The sequence below is a fragment of the Felis catus genome, chromosome C1 (assembly GCF_018350175.1).
Source record: "Felis catus isolate Fca126 chromosome C1, F.catus_Fca126_mat1.0, whole genome shotgun sequence".
NCBI classification, from domain to species: Eukaryota; Metazoa; Chordata; class Mammalia; order Carnivora; family Felidae; genus Felis; species Felis catus.
The window spans coordinates 20,872,675-20,886,698 of record NC_058375.1 but is presented as its reverse complement, the minus strand read 5'-3'; positions in this window follow the sequence as shown (position 1 = coordinate 20,886,698).

Below are 14,024 nucleotides of genomic sequence, written 5' to 3'. Positions count from 1 at the left end.
TGCAGGTTTTTAAAAAATCTTTGTAATTTACACTAAAGTTGAAAAAAAATAGATTTCCCATATATCCCTCAGCTAGTTTTTTTTTTTAATTTTTTTTTAACGTTTATTTATTTTTGAGACAGAGAGAGACAGAGCATGAACAGGGGAGGGTCAGAGAGAGGGAGACACGGAATCTGAAACAGGCTCCAGGCTCTGAGCTGTCAGCACATAGCCCGACGCGGGGCCCGAACTCACAGACCGTGAGATCATGACCTGAGCCAAAGCCGGACGCTTAACCGACTGAGCCACCCAGGCGCCCCTGTCCCTCAGTTTTTTGTTTTTTGTTTTTTTTTCCTGATGTTTTCCTCATGACTAGACTGGGGTTATGGGTTTGTGGGGAGGATACTATCAAGGTGAAAAACTCTTCTCATCACAGCCTCTGGGGGGTGCGGACACATGACAAGCCACAGGACTTTTCACTGTGATGTTAACCTCAATGGCTTAGTGAAGGCGGTGTTTCCAGGTTTCTCCACTATAAAGTTGCTATTTTCCCCTCTCCATACTCTGTTCTTTGGAAACATGTCGCTAAGCCAAGCGCAGCCCTCCCTCAGGGGGAGCAAAGCCCCACTTCCCAGAGCAAGGAACATCCAAATGAATGACTTGGGATTCCTCTGTAAGAAAGATATGTCCCTTCACCCCAATTAATTAATTATTCAATTATGTATGTCAGTATGGACCCATGGATATTTATACTTTGACTTATAATCAAATCTACATTAGTTTGTTGCCCAAATTATTCCTGCTTTGGGAGTGCCATCGGGATGGCTCCTGGGTCCCTCTGCCTGTCCCTTGTTCCGCTTTCTGAGGACTTCTCACTGCCTGGTGCTCCAAAATGCCTGGAGGCCCATCTTATCTTTTTTCTGCCTCAGCCCTGCAGGCAGCCATTTTCGCTTTTCCTGAAAGGGTTCCTTTTATTGGAGAAGGGCGTTTAGAACCCACGATCTGGTCACAGGGGACTCCTCGCCACTGGGTTGTCTATTATTTCTGTTTGTCTTTTTCTTTCTTTGCATAAACGTTTCCAGACACTGCTGCCCATCCCATGACCGGCTGAAGTCAGGTCCAGCCGTGACCTTCCAGGGGAAGCTCCTGAGGGATACTGCTCCACAGAAACTTTTAAAATCCCCCCTTTCACTTTGCCTTTGTCTTTTTCCAGTTTCCTGGGAGCAGATGTGGACTTACCAAATTAGGGGGCAAAAGCCTACTGCAACCAACGTGTTGAAACACTGCCTTGCCATTCCAATTTTCATTATATATTTATCTGTGTAATTGTTTAAGGTCTCCTCAGCAATTAGTTGGCTTCTTGGAGCACCCGGCTGGTTCAATTGGTAAAGCATGTGACTCTTAATCTTGGGGTCATGAGTTCGAGCCCCACATTGGGTGTGGAACCCACTTTAAATAAAATTTCTTTTTAAATCTAGAACTTGGTTTTTTTTTTTTTTTTTTTTTAAAGAAAGACAGTTGACTTCTAGTGGTCAGAGGTTGGAGTACCAGTCGACTTTGCTCCCCATTGTAACCCCAGCATATCACAGGGCCTGGCAAACAATAAATCACTATGGCTAATAACTCACTGAACGAATGGGTGGAAAATGTCTCCTTGAGATAGATCCCTGAAGTGGAATTTCTGAGTCGAATGGTATGCTTGTGTTTACAGCCTCTGAGGGTGGGTTTCAGTCATGTTGAAAGGTTGCTGAGCCTCCAATGGACCCAATAAGAAAAGGGAGAAGGACCCTTGCAAGGGCTGAGAGGAGTGGCACACAGAGGTATGCAAGGGCCCAGGGGTCATGGGCCCAGGGGAAGGGTATGCTAAGCAGAGGAGATGGGACAGAGGGGGCATGTCTATGTTTCCAGAAACACTGGCAGGTGTGATCCTGTGGGCACCCACCCTGAGCAGGCTCAGTGCAAACATAGGCTCGCTTAATCCTCCCTACAAGCAAGCAAGACAAACATCCCCACTTCACAGGTCAGGAAACTGAGGCTCAGAAAAGCACTGCCTGAGATCGGGCAACGAGAAAGTGGGGAAGTTAGGATTTTTTTTTTTTTTTTGAGTTTTTATCGATTCATTGAAGTAATCTCTACACCCAACGTGGGGCTCAGACTCACAACCTTGAGATCAAGAGTTGTATGCTCTTCCACTGAACCAGCCAGGCACCCTGGGGGAAAGCTGGGATTTTAATCCCCTCCTGCTGGGTTTCTGCTGCAGGCCAGAGAAAATGTCAGTTTTTCATCTCTTCCCCGTGTATTTCACCAGACAAAGCAGGTCTCTGACAAATTTTTGCTCAGCCCAGTTTGGCCTAGAAATGCATCAGAGGATGAAGAATGAAAAGATGGGCTTTGCAAACAGAGCTGGGCTCAAAGCCTGGCTCCACTTCTTCATAGCTGTGTGAGCTTGGGCTAATTCCTTAACCTCTCTGAGCCTCGGTCCCCTCTGTACCATAGGCACTGGCAGGGGCAAGATGTTGGTGGAAATGATAGTGTGATGGGCACATGGCACATGTTAAGCGCTCAATATCTGTTACTGTGATTGCTTCCTGAGGGCTTCCTGTGTCCCTGAAATTTGTCAGGGATCTCATATCTCATTTACTTCTCTTGATAATCTGCTTTCCAGATTAGGAAAATGAGATTCCTTTTTTTTTGTTTTAATTAAAAAAAAAATTTTTTTTTAAATTTATTTCTGAGAGACAGAGCGTGAGCAGGGGAGGGGCAGAGAGAGAGGGAGACACAGGATCCAAAGCAGGCTCCAGGCTCTGAGCTGTCAGCACAGACCCAATGGGGGGCACGAACCCATGAAGCATGAGATCGTGACCTGAGCCGAAGTTGGGTGATTAACCAACTGAGCCACAAGGTAAATGAGAGTCTAAGTGGGGAACTGTCCTTCTTGCTGTCACTCAAACAGGAACCAGAGTTGGAAACCAGGCCTGCGGGAGCCATGGCCCCAGCTCTTTGCACTTTCCCAGCCTGGGAGCTCCAGCCCAGTCTCTGACTCCTCAGGAGTGTGGTGGGGAGAGGTGGGAGAGGCAGGGGGGTGAGAAGTCGTGGGGAGGAGGCCTGAGGAGGGGCCTGCCACCCCCCAGAACCCGGAGTTCCTCATTTCTGCCACAAGTCTCTCACAGTTTTCTGCATCTCATAGCCATAGATAGTGACGATAGTGTGGTCACCGCAGCAGGGAAATTGAGGGTGACTGGGGGTGGGGGGTGCTGGGCCCTGTCGGCCGTGCTGGCACCAGACGCCCTTGGACTTGGTACCACTCGGCCCTATACAGGGGCAGGAGGGGAATGCAGCACCGGGCGGGGGTTGTTACAACATCCTGCTGTCCCCTCCTGCCCACCAGCCTTGCACGTTGGCCAAGGGGGGCTGGTGGAAAACAAGCCAGCAGTCGGGAGGCATTTGGTGCTATGGACCCGATGGCTGCTCTGAGGTGACCCTCTCGCAAGCCCCAAGGCGTCGAGGGCACCCACCTGCACAGATCCACAGCCACCCGGAGGCTCCGAAGCGGTCATGCTCCAGTGGCTCGGCAGAGACAAGAGCCCAAAAGTCACAGATGAAACCAGGACCGCTCACGGCACCGGGAACCCCAGGGACTTGAAGGCAATCTGTCGTCTTTTCCCTGTTTTCTAGATTTAAAACAAAAGATGTTTAAGTGTTTTAATTTGTTTGGAGAGACAGGGAGAGTGAGCTGGGGAGGGGCAGAGAGAGAGAGAGGGAAAGAGAGAATCCTGCACTGTCAGCCCAGAGCGCCTGAGCTGAAACCAAGAGATGCTAAACCGACTGAGCCACCCAGGCGCCCCATGTTTCCTGGAATTTCTAGAACTTGGTTTATAAGGGTAATATGAACAGCTCCCTGCCAAGGATTCCCTGAGACCACTGTGGAGGCCCGCCTGGGGGGGAGGCCCCCCCTTTTGCAGATTTCCACAAGGGTGGGGGAGTCACTTCCGGAAAAAGATATTCGCTATCCGTATATCCTCAATGAGGAGAGCGGCGGCTGGTTGTGAAGCTTTGAAGGGTTGAGTCATACTCAGGTGTGATGAAAAAGTACACTTCAAGCCTTATCTTCTTGACCTTATGAAGCAGGGGGCAAAGGAAGTTTCACAACCTCCAGGGTGGGAAGGAAGGTAAGGAGGGGCAGGGGGTGGGAAAGGTGGGAGGGATGAGGGGTGGAGAGAAAAGGAGGAGGAGGGAGAGGAGAGGACGAAGGGGGCGACAGAGGAGGGGGAGGGAGAGCGGAGGGGGAGGAGAGGAGAGAAAATAGAGGAGAGGGGAGGTAAAGAAGAGGCTAGAAGGGAGAGGGGGGAAGGGAGGAGAGGAGAAGGGAGCTGAGCACCGCCCAGGCAGGAGTTCCTCAGGCCTGGGAACTGGCCAGGTCCCAAGCTGGGGGAAAGCTGGGGAAGGAACAGACCAGAAAGTGAAACCATCGACCGCTACCCTGGGGAAGTGGGTTTGAGCCCAGAGAGCTTTTTGCCCCCGTATTTCCTAACTGGGACCGGATGGAGGCAAACCACCTGCTCAGTATGTCAGAGGCTTCTGTCCTCTCTGGGAAGGGACTGTAGCACCTGTGGGACTGGCGAGCAGAGGGAAGGAAGTGGGCTCAGTCTGGGGGCAGGGGGCAGGCTTTGCGCCTTCCAAACCCCGCAAGACCTTCTGCGTAACTTGCGGGTTTGGGGAGAGCAGCTGAGTCTGCCGTCTCCTTTCAGCAGAGGTTAAATGGAAAGTCACCTCTTTCTCAAAACATTAAACTAGAGTTACCATATGATCCCGCAACCCCACTTGTAGGTATGTATCCGAAAGAATTGAAAGCAGGGACTCAAATAGGTGTTTGTGCACCCGTGTTCATGGTTTATTCTTGAACAATGATCTGACTGGTGTTGTGGTGCAGTTGTAAGCAATGTTCCCCGCAAATATGGAAGCGTGGCTCCGTGCTCTCGTGGTACCCTGTTTGCTGTTGGCAGGTGCAAAGTCATTGTACTTCCAGACGCTTTGTGTGTGCAGCTGGGAGCCTTCTCTCAGTCCCTGATGCTCAGACATTTCACATGCTCGCCATCTGTGGGTCTCCTTGCTTCTGGCCACCTATGGTCCTTCTTCTTCTTCTTCTTCTTTTTGTAATTTTTTTTTAAATTTGAATTCAAGGTAGTTAACACATAGTGTAATAATGATTTCAGGAATAGAATTTAGTGATTCATCACTTACGTTTAACGCCCAGTGCTCGTCCCAATGAGTGCCCTCCTTAGTGCCCATTGCCCATTTACCTCATCCCCCCACCTCACACCCCTGCCAGTTTGTTCTCTGTATTTAAGAGTCTCTTATGGGGGTGCCTGGGTGGCTTAGTTGGTTGAATGTCCGACTTCCGGCTCAGGTCATGATCTCACAGCTCATGGGTTCGAGGCCCGAGTAGGGCTCTGTGCTGCAGGCTCAGAGCCTGGAGCCTGCTTTGGATTCTGTGTCTCCCTCTCTCTCTGCCCCTCCCCTACGCTCTCTCTCTCTCTTAAAAATAAACATTTTTTTTTAAAAAGAGTCTTTCATGGTTTGTCTCTCTCTCTGTTTTTATCTTATCTTTGCTTCCCTTCCCCCGTGTTCATCTGTTTTGCGTCTTAAATTCCACATATGAGTGAAATCATATGATCTGTCTTTGACTTATTTCACTTCGCATAATACATTCTAGTTCTATCCGCGTCGCGGCAAATAACAAGATTTCATTCTTTTTGATCGCCGAGTAAATATTCCATTGTATATATACACCACATCTTTATCCACTCATCAGTTCATGGACATTTGGGCTCTTTCCATACTATGGCTATCGAGGTGCACGTGCTCCTTCAAATCGGCGCTGCTGTATCCCTTGGATAAATTCCTAGTAGTGCAGTTGCTGGGTCACAGGGTGGTTCTGTTTTTAATTTTTTGAGGAACCTCCATACCGTTTTCCAGGTAGCCGCACCAGTGGGCATTCCCCCCAGCAGTGCAAAGGAGTTCTTCCTTCTCTGTATCTTCGCCAACATCTGTTGTTGCCTGAGTTGTTAATTTTATCCACTCTGATGGTGTGAGGTGGTATCTCATTGTTTTGGTTTGTATTTCCCTGATGATGAGCGGTGTCGAGCATCTTTTCATGTGTCTCTTGGCCATCTGGATGTCTTCTTCGGAAAAGTGTGTATTCACCTCTTTTGCCCATTTCTTCACTGGATTATTTATTTGGGGGACCTGTGGTTCTTTTTAACATGGAAACTCACACCCCTCAGTTCTAGAAACATCCTTGCCTTTCTCTTTGTTTGTTTTCTGTTTTTCTTTCTTTTGTGAGCTCCTTTAAATATACGTTGTGTCTTCTGGACCAATTCTTCATCTCCTGCCCTTCTGTTCTATATTCTAGGAGATTTTTAGGAAAGTTCACGGACCTGGCTTCCAAAGAGGTGCAAAGCTTGCTTTCAGCTGTGCTACCAAACCTGACTCTGAGGAATACTCTGGCAACAGCAACAGCTGCTGCCTCCTCTCAGCCTCAGTTACTCCAGCTGCAATGAAGAGGGACTGGAGTAGTTTCGAGAGCCCTCCCCCTCGCGTTTGGATTTCTGCCTCTTCTTCAGTCCCAAGGCCCTGCCCCACAGCCCTTGAGCGGCCCTCTGCCTTGTTGTCCTCTGTCCCCTCTGCTGGGTCTGCCCCAGCCAGCCAGGGCCATGCACAAACTTGAATTTGCATATACATGGAGGCCATGGGAAGGCCCAGGAAGGGGAACTTGGCTCCCCACGGGCAGGCACTGTGCCAAGTGCTCTCTGTGCATTGTTTTGTTGAGCTTGCAATACCCTGGGGTGTAGGTTATCTCGCTCTTTCCATTTTACAGATGGGAAAACTGCCACCTAGAAAGATGGAGCAGTGTGCCCAAAGTCCTGCAGTCAGGAAGCTTGAACCAGGGTCCCAGGTTTGAACCACCCCTCTGCGCTACTCAGAGCAGGGAGCCCTGGGGCAAGTTCTCTTCTTCAGCTTCTCTCCTGCAGTCCCACTGGAACGGGTGCCCTGCCTCCTTGTTCCCTTACCTCCCCAAAGGTTGGGGAGTCGTGGAAATGTGACCTCAGTTTGGTGACTTCTCCCAGCACCACTGGGAGGCCGCGGGGATGCTGGCAAAAGGACACAGCCTCAGGCAGCTCCTTCTAGCTGGGAAGGAGGATACCAACATCTGCTCACCCCTTGGGGCAAGAGCCAAGGATCCAGGGAGGGGAGGGAGGGGAGAGAACTCCATAATGCATTTCAACTTGAGGCCACCGTCCCTGTTTCTGGCAGCCTGTGGGTTTGCTGGGAAACGGGTAAATGTGGCCCACAGCCCAAGGTCTCTGCCCTCCGGCTCCCAGGTGGGGAAAACCCAGTGGGTGAGAGTCACTCAAGCGGAGGCTTCCGCAGCCTGGGGACCAGGAAAGGCTGCCCAGAGGAAGTGATGGGGTGAGCTGAGGGAGAGTGGGAGACAGAGGGGGGAGGGTGGCAGGGAGGATGCATTCTGAGGAACTGGAAGAAGTTTCTGGTAGGAAGAGGCCCTGAGAGGCCCCAGGGAGGAGTGTGTCCTTTAACCCAAAGGTTTTGCAGAGGAGTCCCTGATGGACTGAATGGCACTACAGCAAGGTTCCGGTGGAGGTGTCCAAGATGGCGTGGAGGGTGGGGAGGGGCACTTAGGAGGCCGCTGTGCACTCAGAGGAGAGGGAAACCCCACCTGGGCTGGCGGGCAGGGCGGAGGGGCAGTTAGGAGGCAGAATGGAGAGTGAGGGATGGAGCCCGTGGGCTCTGGGTTAGGACCCCACCCCTCCCATCTGGGCAGGGCAGACTTTGTGGTCAAAGTCTGTGAGGCAGGTGACCTGTGAGGCAGGTCAAAGTCTGGGGCCCTTGGGACGGGGGCTGAGCGTGCCAGCCTGTGCCAGGCTCACCCCCAACCCTGCTGCCTGCGAACAGTTGATGGTGGCATCGTGCCTGGACTTTGGTGACCGCCCACTTCAGCCCCAGTAATGAGCTTTCCAGAATAACAGGGCCTGAGTCCCAGGGCCAGACTACCCTCTCCACCTCCAGGTGGGGTGTCGGTTCTGCAGTGGGTCTTATGGCTTCTGTCTGTGCTGGGGCAGCGTAGGGGCTCCCCTTCTGCTTTCAAAAGAAGCTTGGAGCAGTGAATTATTTGTTAGCAGAGACAGGAGACCTCTGTCCCAGTAAGTGATTCCAGCCACTGGGACTCTGGGGCCAAGGCAAGCCCTAGAGGCCCCAGAGAGAGAGGAGGGGGGTGGAGAGAAGTGGGCCTCCCGCACCTCTTCCCTGAAGTCTTCCCATTGTGGCTTCTCAGGTAGAAGTCTTCAGGATCCCCCTCTCTGCAAGGCTTCGGTGTCCATCTTCGAAGCCTGTGTCTCCAGCGGTCCTGGAGTTCCAGGTGTGCATACAACTGTGCCCTCGACACGTCCCTTGACGTTCTATGGCATGCAGTGCCTTGAACTCAGCACTCTCCCTGTAAACCGCTCCTCCTGTGTTCCCCTCTGCAGTGAATGGCACCCCTGATGCCCCCAGATGCCCAGACCAGAGACCCAGGATTCACCTTGGGCTTTCTTCCTTGTCCCTGGACTCTGCCCCTTCTCTCCAGCAGCCACTGACCCAGGCCACTCACCCCGACAGCCTTGCCCTTGGCCTTCCCACCTCCAGCATCACCTGTTCCACAGCACTGTCCGCCCACCACCTGATGTCCTGGCCCCTGACAACTGTCCAGCCTCGTTTCTTAATTTATTCTTCCAGAACATCCTCTTCAGCTACCCTGAAGCACTTATTCTCTCCCAGTCTTTTTAAAAATTTTTACTTAATTTTATTTGTTTATTTATTTATTGATTTTGAGAGAGACAGCATAACTAGGGGAAGGGCAGAGAGAGAGAGAGAGAGAGAGAGAGAGAGAATCCCAAGCAGACTCCACACTGCCAGCGCAGAGCCTGACGCAGGGCTCGAACCCACAAAACGGCGAGACCGTGATCGGAAACCGAGAGTCAGATGCTTAACCGACTGAGCCACCCAGGCGCCCCTCTCCCCCAGTCTTAACCCCTTCGCTTCCCCAGCCTTTTTGTACATGCCCCAAAGACTTTCCCCAGTCTCATGCCTGGATCAACTCTGTATATCCATCTGATCCCAGCCCTGATCCTTTCCCTTCCAGGGAAGCCTTCCTGATGCCAAACTGGTTAGGAGTTACCTGGGCTTGCTCCTGTCCCAGCACTGATGCGCTCAATCAACAAATATTTACTGAGTGCCTACAATGGGCTAGGTTCTCGCCATTTGGGACACATCCGGAAACAAAACAGACAACACTCCCTGCTCCTTGTGGAGCTCACGTTCAGATGGGGGTGGGGAAGACAGACCACAAACAGTACAGAGAAAAGCACGTAAATGACCTAGTGTGGGAGAAGGTGGAGAAGGCCATAGGGAAATGGAGGGAGGGGAGAAGGCAGGAGAAAGAGAGGTGGCCAGGCTGCAATTGTCACTGGAGATGGTGGCCTTTGGGTGAAGACTTTGTCTTCCAGCCAAAGACTGCCAGGAACACAGGGCGGTCAGCAAGTTGGGTTTACGACTCAGTAGTGACGGACGGCACGCTCCACAGGGACTGTGGGTGACTCAGTGAGGGGGTATTAGGAAGGACTTGCAGGACTTAAGTTCGGGTTAGGGAGTTTGGGAGGGCTGATGGAAACAGGGCTTGACCCTAGATTGGATGCTTTCCAGAAGCCAGGCCAGTTCCATGACTAGGGATCTTAATAAATTGTATCTACAAGGATACAAGGATACAAGGCTGTCTTTAGTAAGGCTATGGCTGTCTTTAGTAAGAAGCAACAGTCTCTCATATTAGCCAGCGTGGGGGATTGTGTCTGTTTCCTAGGTTTGCCACAACAAATCACCAGACTTAGTGGCTTATAGCGGCACAGATGTATTCTTTCACGGCTCTGTAGGCTGGAGGCAGGAAGGTTGATATCAAGATGTCCGCAGGATCGATTCCTTCTGGAGGGTCTGTGGGAGAACCTGCTCCATGCCTCTCTCCTGGCTGCTGGGGGCTGCTGGCCATCCTTGGCTTGTAGACCCATCGTTTCAATGTCTCCCTCCATTCACATGCCTCCCCCTGTCTCTGCCTCCTCCTTACTGTCTAAGGACATTCGTCATTAGATTTAGGGCCCATTCTAATCCAGGATGAACTCATCTCAAGATCCTTACCTTCTCCTTTAATTACATCTGCAAAGACTCTTTTCCCAAATAAGGTCACATTCTGAGGTTTCTGGTGGACATATGTTTCAGGGCCACAAGTCATAACAGCGATGGTTGGTCCTATTTGTGGTTTGGACAATGTTCATGTTCTGCGTTCAGACATGATTACAGAGTGGTCCTGTTGTGTTCATCACCAACACAGAATGGCCTTGTCTGATGTTGACGTCCTATGAAATGGTTTCTGTTCCACAGGAGAACACCAAGGCCCAGCTGTGAGTATTAGACTGGCTGCTGGAGGCCGGGGCTGCTTTCCTCTTTCTCAACTTGAAGGCAGTGAGGGAGGGGGCCATGCCGACATCTGGGGCAGAGTCCTAGCCACGCAGGCAGGGTTGGGGGACCAGCTGAGTGAGCAAGGGGAGAGAGGTGGGAAGAAGAGAAGTAATAGGAGGGGGTGCAGAGCAGGGCCAGACTAGCAGAGTAAAGAGTGGCTCTTGGGGCGCCTGGGTGGCTCAGTCGGTTAAGCGTCCAGCTTCAGCTCAGGTCACGATCTCGCGGTTTGTGAGTTCGAGCCCCGCGTCGGGCTCTGTGCTGACAGCTCGGGGCCTGGAGCCTGCTTCCGATTCTGTGTCTCCCTCTCTCTCTGCACCTCTCCCACTTGTGCTCTGTCTCTCAAAAATGAGTAAGTGTAAGAAAAATTTTTTTAAAGGCTGGCTCTGTACTCTGGAGGAAATGAGGGGCCTCGAGCATTCTGAGCAGAGCAGGGAACGTGACATGGCTAACCAGGGTACCAGCAGGTGAGGTTCTAATGGAGCATTGGGGCAAAAGCCTGACTGGAGTGGATGCAAGGGTAAGTAATGGAGAGGAACCTGAGACAAGATGAGACCATTCTTTCCGGGGGCTGGGGTGCAAAGTGAGGCAGAGGAATAGGAGGAAGCTGAGGTGGCTGGTGGGGAAGTGGAATCAAGGTGGGGTTTGGAGCGGTCTGACCTTTCACGCTGCTAGGAATGGTCCCGGGAGAGGGTGGGCTTGGCCATCAGTAGGAGGGCAGAACTGTGGGAAGGGGACCCAGGCTCCAGTGCCTGGGTGGCGGCCTGGCTGGCGAAGGAAGGCTGTGGCGATGGCGGGTGGCGGCCGAGGCAGGCAGGCTGGGAGACCTGGTCATCAGCTCTCTCCAGAGAGCTCCTTGCACTTCTTGTTAGTAACTTTGTCCCCAGGTGATGGCACAGTAGGGTCTGTGCTTTGGTCACCCTGGCCTATGTGTGGAGATAGCCCACCACAGGCCACAAAGGGCGCCGGAGATGGAGACAGGGGAGTGAAAGTCCTCTTCAGCTATTTCTGTCTTGACCTCAAACTTGCTAAGTGATAAAGTTCTTTCCAGCTTACCTCTTAGCTCTGGCAAAAGGCCCGGCAGGCAAAGCATCCCCTGATGGGAACAGAAACTACCGCCTCAAGCAACCAGAGCTTGACTGCTCACCTGCCCCTCCCCCCCCCCCACCAGATCTCTGCCCCTCATTTGCCTTATGTGAACTTGGAAGTGTCTTCAGCACTTTGGAGACAGTCTTGGGACACTCGTCTGCTGTCTTCCCAATGCTGGCCTCGCGGAAATAAATTCCTTTCTCGTGTCACCGCCACTCTCTTCTCTGCCTTTGGATTTTGTCAACGCGCATGGCCGAACCTGGTCTATTTGGGACCCCGGGGCCAGGTGCTCTTGCCCCCTTGCACCCCAGCCACGGTAGGAAATCGAGAGGGAGACAAATCAGAAACGGACCAAGCCCCAGTCTCTCACAGACCCTAGGCACAAGCAGGGCAGCAATCAGGGGCTTTCTTTTGCTGTTCATAGTCCAAAACATCAGGCCCAGAGGTGAATCCCTGCTCTACCACTTGCCAGCCATGTGACCTTGGTCTGTGTACTCTCCCTGAGCCTCGAGGTCCCCCAGCTGTGAAATGGGGCACCACCGACCTCCTCTCAGGGATGTTGGAAAATTTAAGGGGAATAACATGCCCAAAGTGCCAGCAGGGTGCGGGACAATGAGCCAGATGGGTTTCCTTCCTCTTCCCCTCAGCTCCCAGCCCCGCCGCCCTGGGAGGTCACAGGACAGCCACAGTGGCTCAAGAATGGGAGCAGGGCCCCGCCTGCCGGCCGACTCCAGAGCTGCAGCTGGGCCCGCGTGCGGGGGTGGTTGCCTCCCAATCCAATTTCCCCAGGGGAACAGGCGATGATTTTATTCCACGGAGACAGAGGTCGTCCAAACTCAGAGCCTTCCCACCCCCGCCCTCTATCATACGCTGGGGGACTTTCATTCCCCCACCCCCTTTGCTCCTGCAGCTGCCCCTGCTTGGCGTGCCCTTCCCGCTGCCACTTGGAAACATAAAAGGTCGACCCTCTGGTTTTTCATGACCTTCTCCCTGAGCCCTGTTTCCCTTCCCTTCCCTTTTCCTCTCTCTCCCTCCCTTCTTTTCTTCCTTCCTTCCTTCCTTTCCCTCCCTCTCTCCTCCCTTCCTTCTCTTGCCTTGACTGGCCTGCCTTTCCTTCTTTCCCTCTTTTCTTTCCTTTTTAAAGAGAAAAAAACAGTTTCAGTGGCCCCCAGTAATTTGAAACTTTCAAATTCCCCAGCAAAGCTTACGGGGTGGGATCTGGCCTCTGCCTTTCTGATTCCCTCCTCCCCCTACCGACCATCCCCACGTTCTTCCATCCTTCCATGCTTCCGTCTTTCCGTGCCTCTCCTGCTGGTTTCCTCTGCCTGGAGAGGCTTGATCTACACCCCTCCGTGTGGCAATTCCCCACTTGTTGTTCAGTGCTCTGCCCAAATGCCATCTCCCTAGAGGGCTCCCTGACCCCACCTGTCTCTGCTGTCTTCACCCTGTCCATCCTTCCACTAAAGCAGGCAGGCGTCTTGCAGGCAAGGTGGCACATTTTGGCGTGCCCAGCTCACACATTTCCATCCCTGTTAGTCGAAAGAAGTAGGTCCCCCACAGCCATGGTTTGCTCACAAGCAAAATGAAGGATCCAGACAGGATCTCATAAATGCTTCAGACTCTAGAATTCTATGATTTGCAGATAATGGGCATATTTTAGGCAGGCTGTCTCCAAACAGCCGATCTTGAGCCGGGAACACCCGGAGAATGGGCTGGTTCCTGTCAACAGGTGTCCTCCTTGGGATTTGCCGCCTCTCCCCCCTGGGGAGGGAACAAAGGTCTTCTCCTCCCTCTTAAGCAGATGGCCCATCAGTGGGCACAGGACTCTGGGGAAACCTGTGGTCGCTTCCCCTCCAGAGTGGGTCCATGTCCCAGGCTGGGGAGAGGCTGTGTCCCACAGCAGCGTCACACTTACTAGAGCAAGAGCCATCTGCCGGTCCTTGTGGGAAGCAGGAAGGGCTTATCCATCTGTGGTCGTGTCTCGAGCCAAGTTAAGGGTGAGCAGCGAGGCCGCTCCCTGTGGAGCTCACCTCTGAGAGGCACTACAGCATGACAGAAATAAACCAGAAATATGGTGCCAGGTGAGCCAGGTGTCCACACAAAGCCTCCTTTGTGTCCTGGAACCACCAAACGAAGCCAGTCCTGCTTCCACTGAAGTCAAATGGGCCCTTGAAGGGAAAGATGTTACTTGGCAGGCTTGGATGTTCTCTGCGGGCCTTCTTTGAGACCCACTGCAAGTTTCACTCTGTAACTCAAATTCTGAAACCAAATAATACATAGTATAGTATAGTATACTATACTATACATAGTAATACATAGTATAGTATACTATACATAGTATAGTATAACCTCTCATCAGGAAGGATTTACTTTATCATCTAAACTAGATCGAAGCCCTT